Raw genomic sequence first — 15086 nt, forward strand, 5'->3', positions numbered from 1 at the left:
CAATCCTGTGCCACAGAGAAGAAATTATAATGCCCAATTTTACAGAGGCGGTAACTCTGGTTTAGAGAGGTTACTTGATTGAGCTTTTAAGGTATGAAAACTGGGATGGGAATCATGGGCTCCTTCTGATAAAGTGTGTGACTCCATTATTCTCTGGGGAGAGGTCCTTAATTTAGGGAGTCCATGAGCTTCTCCTGAAATAACGCATATCTATCTATTCTATCTATCTATCTATCTATCTATCTATCTATCTATCTCTATATGTCCATATGCATGTATATGTAAATATAAACCGTATTTTAGGGAGATTCTTTAAAACGTCCATCAGATTTTCGAAAGAGTACGTTAACCCCAAACATCCAGGGTGTTGAATTATTCTGGTCTCTTTTCCACCAATGGACTAAGATGGTGGTCTGGGGAGAGTGGACCAGGAAGGAGATGAGAAGGCTTCAGAGGAGCACAGGGGAACGGCATCACATAGGCCAGAGGAGGCAACTATTTTAAGATGTTGGGTCCAGGCAATGGTTACACAGTGACAAATACTGTAGAGACCAAACTGAGGCTTGGACAAGTTGGCATATCTGGCAGAGGAATTTCTGTGGAATTGTGGGACCAGAAAGCAGACTGTGAGGTGTTAAAGAAGGTGGAGATGAGGAAGGGAAGACAGTGAACACAGAAGTACTTCTTTAAAATCTGGCAATTAAGGAAAGTGGAGAGATGGGGTGCTAGCCTGGGGGGAAAGCAGGACCAAGGAAAATTCTCTCCCTCTTTTTTTTTTTTTTTAATCTCCTTAAAAATGGGAGATGATGTGTTTGTGGAGGAAGAATCTAACTGAAAGGGAGAGACCAGGTGAGAACGCAGGAGCCTAATTAGGAGACAGGAGGGGATGAATCCTGAGCTGAGATGGAGCGTTCACTTTAGAATAGATTTGAGACTCTCCTGAAGCAGGCGTGGTGGTGGGAGGGAGAGGTGAAGATGCAGAGAAAGTGTGAGCTTCACGCACTTTTCCTGCCAATTTCGTCTACAGCACTACTTATGGCGCTTACAGCAAGCAGCGCGCTCCCATCCAGCTGGGCTGTTCCTGTCACCTCCAGGCACAAGGCCTCCTGGCTCAGGGTGTCTGGCAGCCTCTTGCTGACCTTCCTGTTCTGAGTCTCTCCATCTCCGGGCATCTGACACTGACCCTGTCCAGGGGCTTCTCCACGTGCTCCCTTATGGCTGCTCCTTGAGCCCTCAGCAAACAAAATTCTCCTGGGCTGATTTCAGTAATAAAATACAGGAATGTATTTGGGCAATGGTTTTCCTTGTTGTTGATTTATTTGATTGCTAAACCTTTTAGAAAACTTGTGCTACACAGGGTACAGATACATTATCACTTTATAGCTATACAATAGATGATGTATTTGGCAATTTCTGTATAAAGGTTTTTTCTGGGTCTTGGACAGAAACAGACTTTCATATTGTTTCTAAGGTGCAATCAGAGACTTGTTATTATTTTACTTTTAGTGCCTTTAATTAATCTATGAAAAGCACTCAGACTGGTGCTTGACACAGAGGGTGAGTGTTAGCTAATGCTGTCATTATCATCACTGTTGTTAGGAGCTGTATGACCAGGGACAATTCAATTCTGACTTAGGGCAGCAATGTCCTCATTCATAAAATAAGGGCAAGATGTTCTCTTTTCAGAGCGTGTTCTGAAGACTTTGGGCTCCACCCCATTGCACACCACCATTTTAATTCATTTTATCCATTTCCTTGGGGTTTCACAGAATGTTCAGTTGAAGAGGGGTTCTGGAAAAAAAAGTTATGAGTACTGCACCAGACAGTTGAAGGCCCATCCTCAATAAAAGTACTTGACTGTCTATGTGAAAGAAACTATTGACAATGGACAGAGAGATGAAGTGGTCTCAGTGCGGGTACCACAAGCCAGGGAAGGCTCTTTGGAAGAGGTGAGTTGGAAGGTTAGAATCCGGGTGTTTTTAGCAGTTGATGAGCCTAGAAGAGAAACTGCAATTCCTAGAGTGGGGGGTATAAAGCATAAGTGCAGAAGGACAACTATGGGGGGAGAAAAAGGTTAGCGGCCCAACTCAGACCTATCCCTGAGTGGTAGAAGCCAAATGGGCAGATAAGGGCTTCAGGTATAATTACCCAAGTGGAAATTTGACCAAAGTGTGATGGGATTAACAGCAAAGATGATTGGCTCCACTGAGGAAGCCACCTAGTCAATGCTCTTTCTTGCATGGACAGGAAAGCAGTGTCCAGAGGAGGCAAGCTCTTGTCTAGGGGCACAAAATGCATTACTGCTGACTGGGAGCCACCACTAGCTGTTAACCAACTAGCCTCTCCCCCTCTTCCTTAGCATTAGAGCTCCCAGCTTTTTAGCTGGGCACACTGCTGACTGCATTTAACAAAACATTTCCTAGCCTCCTTTGGGGTTAGGAATGGCCAATAAAATGTCCAGGCAAGTTACGGACTTCCAGGAAAGAACTGTTGGAGGGTATAGGATGGCCCATAGGAAACATTTTGTCCTTCCCTGCTTCTTCCTGCTTCTGACCTTGATGACTTTTAGTTGTGGGGCTGTCTCAGATCATGAAGTGACCCTGGAGATGGAACTCATGTAACTAGGGATGGCAGAGCAGAAAGATGGAAAGAACCTGAGTCCTGGAGAGATCGCACAGACATTGTTATCAGCCCCGGACTGCCAACCTCTGAATTCTTTTATGTTGAGAGAGAGAATGTCCTATTGTATTTAAGCCATTGTCATTCCTGGGCCCTGTTCCTAGCCACAGAATGTTCTTGATGCCCTGGCAGAGCTGGGGCTGGCGGAGCCCCCTGTGTGCCTTGACTATTTTGCTTGGCAGAGCTTTGTGCATGACCCCGCTGCTCCCGTGTGTGGAACTGTCTCGGTGTGTGTGCATGAGCAGAAATCCAAAGCCAAAATAATCTTCAAAGCTGTCAGCTCTGTTTCCTGCAGACTCATGCTCCCCACTGCCTTCTCATTTCCACCGGAGGAAAGAGAGGCTGCTGGTGAATAACTTTTTCTTTCTTGAATTGTTTACTATGTCACACACTCAATATCCACAGCACAGAATGGTACAATGTTCACATCTTGCTGAATTTGTTTTAGCTTTTTTTTTTAATTAATGAAATAAAACATTGGTTCAGTTGAATCTTCTGTGTACTATCCTTGAGCCTATTAGCCTCCTCCTTCTGAAAATGATTCTCCTGAACTGCATGGATCTTTCTCTGTGTTTTTATGTTTTTACCACACCTATGCGTGAATCTGTAAGTAATAGTATTGTTGTGTATGCTTTAAACATGGATGTAAGCGGTACACTGATATGATATGATTCTTTTTGTTTAACTTGGAATTTCCAAAATAATCCTTCTCCTTTTTTTCTCTAAAATAATCCTTGATACATGAGTCTAGCTCAGGGAGGCTCACTGCTATGAAATGTACAATGCTTTTCCATTGCCCTATTGATGAACATTTAGATTGTTTCCAAATTTTCAATATTGCACACCATACAATAATAAACATCCTTTTACAAGTCATATTACACATAGGAGTGAGTTTTGCTAGGGTATATATCTAGACATAAAACTAGTTGTCATAGAGACACATATCTTCATTTTTACAAGATTTCTCCAAATTGTTCTCTAAAGGGGTTAAATAATGCACTCCCTCTAGAATGACAGTGCCTATTTCCCTCAAAAATTCAGCACCGTTGAACTATTAATGTTTGACAACTGGGTAGGTGTGAAATGGTATCTGTTTGCTATAATTGGCATTTCCTTGATTATTAATGAGGTAGGGCATCTTTTCATGTTTTTATAGGCCATTTTGATTTACATTTCTATTTTTATATTTTGCCTGTTTTTCTGTTGGGCTGTTTGTCTTTTCCTTGTTGCAGTGTTTTACCAACATATTTTAGATATTAATCCTTTGTTGGTCAAATGCATTGCAACTGCCTCTTACAAATATCTCACTTGTATTTTGGCTTTGCTCATGGTGTCTTTTGTCTTATAGAAATCTTAAATTTTAATGTGATCCACTTGATCTTTTTCTTTTGTGCTTTTTTTGAATCTTAAGAAATATTTCCCTGGTTTGATATAAAAACATCTTTCTGAACTTTCTTCTAATAGTTTAAATTAAAAAAAATTTTTTTTTAACGTTTATCCATTTTTGAGAGATGGAGAGAGACAGAGCATGAGTGGGGGAGGGCAGAGAGAGGGAGACATAGAAACAGAAGCAGACTCCAGGCTCTGAGCTGTCAACACAGAGCCCAATGTGGGGCTTGAACTCATGAACCATGAGATCATGACCTGAGCCGAAGTCGGACAGCTAACCAACTGAGCCACCCAGGCACCCCATTCTCCTAATAGTTTAAAAGTTGTTGTTGTTATTTGAACTTTTAGCTTCAAATCCACCTGGAGTTTATCTGCAATATTCTGTTATTTAGTATATGAAATAGAACCCTAATGTTAATTTTTGAGTATGGGGAGACAATTGTTGTGACACTAATATCAAAAGTCCATACTTTACCTATTTATTTGTAATCAACTGCTGTCTTGTACCCAACTTCTCAAAATGCGTGGGTCTCTTTCTGAACTTTCTAGTTTATTTCATTAATCTCTGTATCCCTACACCTTCATCATAAGGTTTTATCATCAGTTTTGATGTCTGTTAGGTAAGCCCCTCTTCTTTATGTTCTTTCTCAAAACTCTTGGCTATTCTTGGCCCCTTTTACTTTTGTATGAATTTTTAAATTTATTTCTTCCAGTTTCATTGAGATATCATCAATGGACAGGCAATGGACATGTAAGTTTAAGGTGTTCAGCATAATGGCTTGACTTCCGTATATTGTGAAATGTATATGAGTATTGATGAGTTTTTTAAGGCAATGCCTCCTTCCTACCTCTCTCAGCAGGTGCTCCCCCCCATCCCATCCCCACGCAAAGATCTGGGTTCCAGCTCCAACACTGCCACCAGATGGCCAACTGTTCTTAGGCCAGTGGTCTAACCTCTCTGGGCTTCAGCTTCATCATCCCTTGTTAGATGTGCTCTGCCTACCTCACAGGACTGGACTGCTGAGTGGAACAAATGAGGTAAGGATGTAAGAATTTTTTGGAGAATTAAAAACACAGAGCTAAAGTCAAAAAGAGTCAAAAGCAATAAACTCAGGACTAGCCTAAGATAAAAGGTGAAAGTTGGACATTTTTTTCCTCAGCTTTCTGCCTTCTCTACCATTCCTACTCCTTTCTCCCAAACTTCCAGGGTTATGAGAAACAGCTCTTTCACTGGGGTGGACATACCATGAGAAGGTGGTGGAGGTGAATCTCAATTTATTCATCTTTACAAGGGGCATAAAATGTTCCTTCCCCAAGTAGTATTGTCAAATTAAAATGAAATAATGGACATGAAAGTTCTTGGTAAAAATGTGAAGCCTTTATAAAAAACAGAAGTTTTTGTTAGTGTTTTTGCTGACAGTTACATGTGACAAAGGACTTACAGGAAGGTAATGGTGTTTACTGTGTTGAAGTGCTTTGCTGTCACCAGTTGAATCAATGCATGTAGGAGAAAGAAATCTACTTTGTAAGTATGGTAGACCCAGTGCAGTATCTACACAGACTTCTAGAAGATGCAAGAAGTCCCTATCATTTAAAAATATTTTTTTAATGTTTATTTTACTTTTGAGAGAGAAAGACAGAATGTGAGTGGGGGAGGGGCAGAGACAGAGGGAGACACAGAATCCAAAGCACGCTCCCGGCTCTGAGCTGTCAGCACAGAGCCCAACACAGGGCTCAAACTCATGAACCATGAGATCATGACCTGAGCTGAAGTCGGATTTCAACCAACTGAGCTACCCAAGAAGTCCCTTTCTTAAATACCATTTCCTTTAGACATTTTCAGTCTGGATGTGCAAAGAAGTGGAGGTGGTTGAGATTCCATGAGGTTTGTGTGGAAAAAAAGACTAAAGCTAACCCTGGTGCAGGTATTGGGCTCAGCATTGACTAGAGATAGTGAGAGTCACAGGGATTCAAGGGTGGGAACATATCAGTCTTTGTACCCTCCTCACATATACCATTTTGTTAAAATTAACATTAAGGTTAGCCCTGATGTTCTGTGAAAAGACTTCCTGTGGAGTGAGCACACAGCAATGCCTCCACATCTGTCTACCCCTCGGTACTGAGATGACTGGAGCATCCTGTGCTCTTGTGCCAAAATCAGACTTGGCCTTGCACCAAATGACATCCATGACATGGATGACATGAGACCACAGCTCACCTGCTTAATCTCATACAGAACACCCTTTTCCTTGGTAATTTGGTTCCTGTTCTTTCCTCAGTTCTACTGAAACAGGACTTCTTACCTGTTCCCTAGTCACCTCCATGGCTGATGATGGACTGCAATGTCCTGACCAGTCTCTGATGGAAGTTGCTGGAATCCTTCTAAACCAATTAGCAGCATTACCACCCCTGCCTGTAGCCTCTGCCAATGTCCACTTCTCTGCTGTGGCTTGGGAAGAGTCCTGGACTTTTGACCTGGGTTTGGATCTTAGTCACCAGAACTTGCAATCTGTCTGTCCACACCATTTCTGGGGTGTGGGGTCCTTTGGGGTCCACACCATTTCTGACCCAGTCTTGTTCTCCTCTTCCCATGTGACTCCTTCCTGCTCTTGCTTCCATGGTCATGCAAGTCTCCTTCTAGACCCTGTCTTGTCTTGCTATAGATGAATCACTTTGCAAAATCTGTCAATTAGGTATCATTCAAAACAGATCACAGCTGACTTTATTATTATTAATATTTTCAAACGTGGGCATGAAACATAGGCACAAGTTCTCTGGTAGAAGCTGTGATTGTCTGCTTATAAACTTCTTTCATCAACGAAGGACAAATTCCACTAGCTACTTGGAGTTGTCCTCTCTGAAGAAAGCAGACTTGTTCAAGATCACAAACTTTCGTTGGGACAGCCCATACCCTGTGACTGCTTGATGTGGTCACAGCAATCAGAGGGAAAGAGTTTAAAGGCTGAAAAACTTGATGACAACTCTGAAGGGCCATCCCCTTCTTGGATTCTCATGGGGTGAGCTGAGGCTTTGGGAAAGCCTGCTGCCCAGTGCCTCTCTCTGCCCATTCCTCCCTCCTTCCCTTCCCCTGCAGGGCTTGATCCTAAGCACTCTTCTTACTTCCAACAAGTCTCCAAGTAGAGTCAGAATCTTAGAGACTCTAGCCTACCACAAGGGTCCACAGTTATTTTCTTGCTTAAGCAATCAATGCTCTATCTCACCATTTTCTTTCTCCATAAATTCATTCTCCCTGTGGTGGGCAGACTAATGCCCATCCCCACCCAAAGATGTCCACACCCTAATCCCCCACAACCTGTGAATGTGTTATCTTCTATGCTAAAAATGGACTCTGCAGATGTGAATAAGGTTACTGACCTAAAGATAGGGAGATTATCCTGGATTATTCAAGTGGACTCAGTCTCATCACATGAGTCCTTAAAAGTAGAGAACCCTTCCTGGCTGTGGTCAGGGATGTGATTACAGAAAAAAGATCAGAGAGACCCAATATTTCTGGCTGTGAAGATGGAGGAAGGGGCCACAAGCCATGGAATGCAGGCAGCTTCTATAAGCTGGACAGGGCTAAGAAATGGATTCTCCCCAGAGTCTCCAGAAAAGAATGTAGCACTGCCAACACTTTGATTTTGGCCCAGTGAGCCCTGTGTAAGACCTCTGGCCTATGGAGCTGTGAGGTAATAAATTTGTGTTGCTTTAAGCCACTAAGTATGTGGTAATTTGTTACAACAACAATAGGAAAGTAATATATGGCTCAACTTAATATTTGTGCATTTATATGATCTTGGATATACACTTCACCTATGTAAGTCTTACTTCTCTCATCTATAAAATGGTTATTTGGGCCATATGCTTACAAAACCCCTTATAACTTGATATTTTATGGCCCTAACGGGCTAGATTCCCTACTTTGCAACATTTATTTTTTCCTCCCAATGAGGCAGTTGTTTTCTTGTTTTTGATGATGATACGAGGGCCAGCCTATCTGAAATGCTGCAGGAAGCAACAGAATGGCCATGCACCAGGGTCGGGAGTGGGTATTCTTTCTTTTTGTCTGTCTGGCCCTTCTAGTCTGTCTTTATGTTGATTTCTAAATTTCCTATTCCCATAACTCCTCATGACCATAGGAAAAATGCATCTCAGCTGGTGAAAAAATTATAAACCAAAGCCTGATAACAAATAGATTCTGTCATTTTTCTCTCTACTGGTAGACCTTCAAGTACAATTTAAAAAATTTGGTTATGCTGAAAATAATTCATTAAAAGTTGTAGGTACCAAGCTTAGAGGTAAGGTAGCAGTGTTCTGGTTGCTGGTGAAAGTTAGGATTTCTTTAGGGAAATCTACCATTTTTAAGATTAAAAAAATGTCCTTGGCCTGATTTTTGTTAGGAATAAGTATAATAAAGTGGCACTGTAATTAAAATACTGATAAACCCACTAGATATAGCTGTTGTGGAAAAAAAAAACTGGACACTAAAATGGGATAAAAATAGAGCCTCATTTGGCCCCGTCACCCTCCTAGTGGGAAACCAATACAGTTGCCACTTCATTAACTGCTCTGCGTTAAGAAAAGCTGAGCTGACCACAAAATAATAATGGCAATAGCACAGTGATAATGATGACGCCTGCTACATTTATTTAGCACATTATGCTTCTCAAAGCACTTTCTGTCTATTTACTTGTTTGAGCCCCTAGGTCTCAGTATTTCCATAAGAAAGTGGGGGAGGTGGTGAGGACAGCATCATCCACCTGATTTGACAGATGAGGGAATCCTGACCTACAGTGTCTAAATGACCCTCATGTCGTCACAGCTGTGAGCAGCAGGTCTGGGCCTGGGGGCTGCGCTGTACATGGAGATCCACGTTTGTTATAACTGCCCCTGGCAGTTGGAGTCACCCAACTCAGGGTCAAACACTATCTCCAGAGACATTATTTATACTGCAAACCTAAGGCTAGTAGAAATATTTTTTTTCTCTCAACAGAAAGAACAAAGTCACTAAAGAATTAAAATTTTTTTTAATGTTTATTTATTTTTTAGAGAGAGAGAGAGAGAGAGAGCAGGGGAGGGGCAGAGAGAGAGAGGGAGACACAGAATCCAAAGCATGCTCCAGGCTCTGAGCTGTCAGCACAGAGCCCAACACGGGGCTCTTAACTCATGAACCGCAAAATCATGACCTGACTGAAGTCGGACGCTTAACTGACTGAGCCACCCAGGTGCCCCTAAAGTCACTAAAGAATTAGTCATTAACATCAGCTGGGAAAAGTCCAAAGAATTGAATGGAAGAGAAAGAAAATGCTAAGAAACCTAGAAGTGGTTTTTAGTCACCCATATCACTAGGATTGTGGTGCTGGCCAGTGTGTCTGTGTATGAGCCAGAGTGGAGGAAAAGTACCCCCTTTTCCACCTTCCTGGGATCCTGCTCATGTTCCCTGGTACAGTTTCCAAGAGCCCCATGTGTTATAGCCTCTGTAAAATGACATCAACACTTACTACTTGCCTCTATCCCCATCCCACAACCCAGGTCCAATTAGCCTGACTAATCTGGAAGGAGATAAGACAACCTGAGGCCAGTGGCACAAAACGGAGTAGCCCTCAAAGGCATCCCCATTTCATCTGAACAATGAGGGGGTGAGACTAGGTCTCCTCAATGATTCCACTTGTTCCAACAATTTCCTATTTTACTTCTGGTGCAGTAGTATCATTTGGACTTGGGTTTGAGAGCCAAGTGGTAACTCTCTGAGTGGGCTACAATGTGACCTTGGTCATTATCACTTAGCCTCCATGAGGCTCAGTTCTCTCACCTATGGGTGATGAAATGGGTGTGATAATAGTGAGTCTCCTTCCCACTTTATACCATTGTCATGAGAGTCAAAAATCCAAATGTAAAGCACTGTTGATCAAGGCTCATCTATGTACATCTTGCATAGAAGAGATGTTATGGGTTTATTATTGGCGGTAGTGCTAATTATTATAATTGTACTTTAATAGTAACAAGGATCTTATTAGAATCAACAACTGTGGTAGTGCTGGTAAGGCATTTCAGAGATTATTCATCATATGTGGATATTGGCTGGAAAAGTCACTGGTGTTGAGAAAATGTGTACCATACCCTTTCTCGAATTATTTCCTTGGGGCTTTACAACAATTCTAAGAGTTAGAACTTGTTACTGTCATTTGACACAACAGGAAGCTAAGGCTGAGAGAGAGAGAGAGAGAGAGAGAGAGAGAGAGGCAAACAGACAGAAGTGATTTTAAAGCTGGTATCATGAGAACTTAGTGGCTTCTGCAGACTTCCAGCATTGGCAGGCATATCTAGCACTTCTTATATAGAACAATCTTTAGAGCCTTGTTACCAGGGGTTTGTTGCCTTAATCACAAGAAGGGGGTATGGTTGGTATTAGAAGTTCCTTCATAGGAACAGAATGATTCACTATTCAAAGTCATTGATGAGTCAACTGACTCTGAGTCAACTGTTCTGTGATTGATGTACGAATGCCCATTAAGAATTTTCTCAGCAGGAACTCTCTACACTATGATTTTTCCTCACAGAGCCCATGAGGTGTGTTCTCCTACCACATAGTGGATTTGTTAGGAAGTGACTGCCAGTCATGGACTAACCCAAGGCCTTTTTTATCAAGGTAAGGCCCATGTGACTAGTGCTCATCGATGGGATATAATGTGTATCAATCACAGGCCAAGGTGGGTAGGAAGCGGGTGTACCATCTTCACTTTCTTCTTCCCTGTCAACCAGGTAGATGAAGAATATAAAGCATAAAACTCAAAGGCCCTAAAAGATGGTGAAGCCACAAGACAGGAGACACCTGGGTTTCTGAATCACCACTTTGATAAACACCCAATGGGGCCTTATAGAAGGGAAAAATGATCTATGGTGTTAAACCACCAAGATTTGAGTGTTATACGTTACACCAGCTATTGTACTATAGATCCACTGAAAGATCCACCAGTGTTTCAGACCTGGTCCTAATTCCCTGCCATTTAAAAACTACTGCGTTCCTTCTCCATGGATACCAGCTCACCCATCCTAAGCAGATTCCTTTGTGTTCTGTATAGGTGTAGAGAAGCTGGTCTGCTTGTCAAACAACCAATAAATCTATGTTAAGCAAAACAGTAGTTTTCATCAGTAAGTGACCTTATGATAACATTTACATTGCTAGAGAAATCATTCCAACCCTGAACCAGAGGCATCCCAACTCAGGCCCTCCTGGTGGCACATGGCAAGGAAACTAATGAAGTGTGGGGATTATTAATGATTTTATCTTCTCACTTACCCATCCCCTTTCCTTTTACAAACTCACAAATATGTCCAGTAGTGTCAGATCTGTTCATCTATTTTTGACATACAAATAGAACCTATCCTATTGGAATTTTGCAGAGAAAACAGACACTATGTGATTATGCTAGCTTATGTCTGAAAGCAGCCATGCATGACTGAGCTGGGAAGACAATGACTCAAGGGGAAGAAGGTCTTCATATGACCTAGCTGTCTCAGGTACTTCTCATGTGCTCCTAGTGACCTCAGAGGGGAAATTTTTTTTTAGTTTTCCATGGCAGCATTACTGGTGGTAACAGTTATTTCAGAAGACACAAATATAGAAAGTTCTAGAACATACTCACAATTTCTTGACAGTGGGGTCAATGGGTTCTACAAAGAGTCCTGTGAACTCCTATTTAGGTGCCTTCAAGTAGTAAGCAATAAAAAGTCCTGTAAAGATAGACAGTGGAGGTCAACTTTAAATTGCTTTGGGTTTTGATTAAATAACATGTGCTCTTTTTTGTTTTAACTGTAAGCAAAAATGTTCATTTTAGAAAAAAATAGAAAATAAGTATTAGGAAACAAGACATAAAACTCATCTGTCATCCCACCATCCAGATATAACCACTAGTTAACCCATGGAACACTTACAGATTGTTTCATGAGTATTTATGTATATATGGATATATATTTTTTTCTACTGTTTTTCATTCATAGAATTGAGATCATACTGCATATGCTGTTTGGTGACATGCTTTTCTTTCATTGAATAAGATGTTATGAATATTTTTTGCCACCAACTGTGTGGTACACAGCCTGTAAGATGGTTCCCAGGGATCCCCACTATGTTGCATCCTCACCATTGTGAAATCCATTCCCCTGGAGCGTGGGCGGGACCTCTGGCTTACTTCTAACCAATAGAATATGGCAAGAGTGATGGGATGTCAGTTTGAGATTAGGTTACAAAATCGCTCTGGCTGCTGTCTTGCTCACCCTCTCCTGCTCTCAGGCTCCTTTGCTGTGATGAAACAGCTGCTGTGTTGTGAACTGCCCCAAGGAAAGGAGGGCAATGGAACTGAGGGAGACCTCCACCAGCAGGCTTAAAGGACCTGAATCCTGCCAACACCCACTGCAGTGACCTTGAAAGTGGATTCTCTCCAAGTTAAGCCTTGAGATGGTTCAAACACCTTGACTGCAGCCTTATGAGAAGTCCTGAGTCAGAGGATCCAGTTCAGCCACTGCCCACAGACTCCTGACTCACACTGTGAGATACTATGTTTGTTGCTCTAAGCTGCTAAGCTGTGGGGTAAAGCAGCCATAGATAGCTAATATAAACCACACAGTTTGTAATAGTTGTTTAGTATTCCAGTGTAAGGTTTACTCAATCTTCTACTGTTGTGTGTTGCTTATTTTAGTTTATTTATTTTGCTATTATAAACAGGGCAGTAATGGATATCATTGTAGCTAAATCTCAGTACACATCCTTCATTCTTTCCTAAGGATAAATTCCTTGAAGTGGAATAGCTGGATTTCAAAGGGTTTTAACCTTTAATGCTTTTGAGATGCTATTTCCCAGTTGCTTTCTGGTAGAACTGTACCCTTTTACACCTCTGCTGGCGGCATTGTGGAGCGGCTGCTGCCCACACCCCAGGGCTTACGTTTCTGAGCCATACTTTTGGTTAAGTTCAACCACTCTCTCTTGAGCTGTGTCTCTCTGCAAACCAGTTAGAAACAAAACCAAAACCAAATCCAAAAACCCAAGAATGAAGCCTAAGGTTGACTCTTCAAAATTACTAGATAATCTGATGCTAAACAGTTTCTTCAAAGTATATTGTTTTGAAGTCAGGCAGATGAATTCAACCACCCTCAAATTGTTATTCTTATCTCTCAGTGAACACTGAACTTCTGAAAAGATGATGATGCTCAAGTCCCCAAGAACTTTGAGAGGGAAAACCACAGTGCTAGTTGAAGTCAAAATAATAATGAGCTATTCTGAAAATCTTAGTTTATTTCAGTCACACAAAGGACTGTCAGTAAATTCAACTTTCTAAATTAGCTGGATGAATTCTATATTTTCTATATTTTACATATAGATATAGATATAGATATAGATAGATATAATTTATTTTTTTAGTTTTGCATACATGGATATCACCACCATTTCCAAATTGCAACTTCACTGTTGGGGAAAGAATAAATATTTTAATGACTATACATTTTAACAGGCTTTGAACCCTGTGGTTGGTTTAAGCTAAGGGTGCAATTTCAGGCATCTAAATAAGTAAATAAATGAGGAAGAAAATCCATGTTAATTGCAGTAATTTGCGGTACTTTCCAATTCTTAATTAAGAAATAAAATAGGATTCATTATCCATGCCCACTGTAGATGGCACACATAGATCACCATTATGACCAGACACAAGACCTGAAGTTATTGCCATAAATGAAATAACAGAGAGAAATCACTGTTATTGGTGCATTATTGGTCAAAATGTGCAGGCGCAAGGAGGGAGGAAAGAGGACACACAAAATGCCTGTTCTCCATAAATGCCCTTCGTTCTGACCTGGAGATTATGTTATCCCCAAATATCTCCCCTGAGCCTCAGGTCCTGCCCCTCCCTCCTACTCTCTGGGATAGATTCTTCCTTCAAACCTCACGTAAAAATTTCTGAGCCTGTCTGGACACCCTACAGCGTCAAATTTTCCCCAGTCACCTGTTCCAGGTCACTTGTGTGCTGGGACTTCAGGTATCTGTGTCATTCTTCTTGGTGTTATTCTTTTGGTGAGTCCTAATATTCTTCTACAAAGGTGGGAAAAAGAGAAGGACTTTTCTTATAACCAGAGGCATTCTGACTCATGCTGCCTTTTGAAAATCACGTATTAAATTAAACTAGGGACAGCATATAATTTGTCATACAAAAATCACTTTTGATTGGGACACATGCTTAATTTGAGAGGACACCAGACATAACCTGGGACTGTTCTAGACGAAGCAGGATGCTTGTGTCCCTAATGAAAATCCATCAAAGTCCCCAGGATAGGGGTAGGGTTGGTGTGGACACAGGTTTTCAGGCAGGTAAGCAGGGAGGTATTCTGCTTTGGTGATGTGGGCGGGAAGGGTAATATCATGTACATCTGGAAGGAAGAGCACTTATGTGCTGGTTGTAGGCTGGTCATTGTGCTTTTGTTTGGAGTATTTATAATAAGGACTTTGGGTATCCATTTCCCAGGCTCTCCCTTTCCTGTTGTCCTACCCATCTTGGTCTTGCAGGCTGGCACAGATAGTCCATGGTCAGTCAACATGACTCTGGGTTTCATGTCTGTCAACAAGGGCAGTTATGGGCAACCAACTGCAGTCAGCTCAGCAATGAGAAGGGTGCAGAGTATAAGCAATTTGGAGGAGTTTGAGTGACCCAAGACAAAGGAAGAAGGGAAATCATCCATTGAAGATCTCTTAAAGGAATGAGGAATCTTGTCAGAGATTAGGCACTGAAGTTTTTTGAGCAAGTAGGACAGCTTTTGGTTTTACCTATAAACCCAAGGACAATCAGAAATTAACATGTATATTTCTCAGATGCCTATTATATCCTATATGGAAGGCATAAGAATAGTCTGAGACATACATCTTATTCTCAAGGGACTTAAGGAGTAGATTCTTTGAGTTAAAGGCTCCTGTCTTTTGGAAGGGAAACCAGAGAGAAACCTGGACTTGGTATCTCTTCTGACAGCCG

The 15086-nt window shown here is 41.5% G+C and overlaps 1 long non-coding RNA gene across 2 annotated transcripts; it reads left to right on the forward strand.

The window, feature by feature from the left end:
• The first annotated feature begins 3094 nt into the window (after nt 1-3094).
• Nucleotides 3095-13661, forward strand: LOC124517045 (uncharacterized). Of its 2 annotated transcripts, XR_006963282.1 has the most exons (5): nt 3095-3285; nt 4929-5109; nt 10632-10720; nt 11476-11592; nt 12365-13661. It is a non-coding gene; the product is annotated as an uncharacterized LOC124517045 (long non-coding RNA). The 2 variants fall into 2 exon arrangements; XR_006963283.1 differs by lacking the exon at nt 11476-11592.
• The last annotated feature ends 1425 nt before the right edge of the window (nt 13662-15086 follow it).

The sequence above is a fragment of the Lynx rufus genome, unplaced genomic scaffold, assembly GCF_022079265.1.
Source record: "Lynx rufus isolate CCGP_SWC_20201006 ecotype Redwood Valley unplaced genomic scaffold, mLynRuf1.p SCAF_20, whole genome shotgun sequence".
NCBI classification, from domain to species: domain Eukaryota; kingdom Metazoa; phylum Chordata; class Mammalia; order Carnivora; family Felidae; genus Lynx; species Lynx rufus.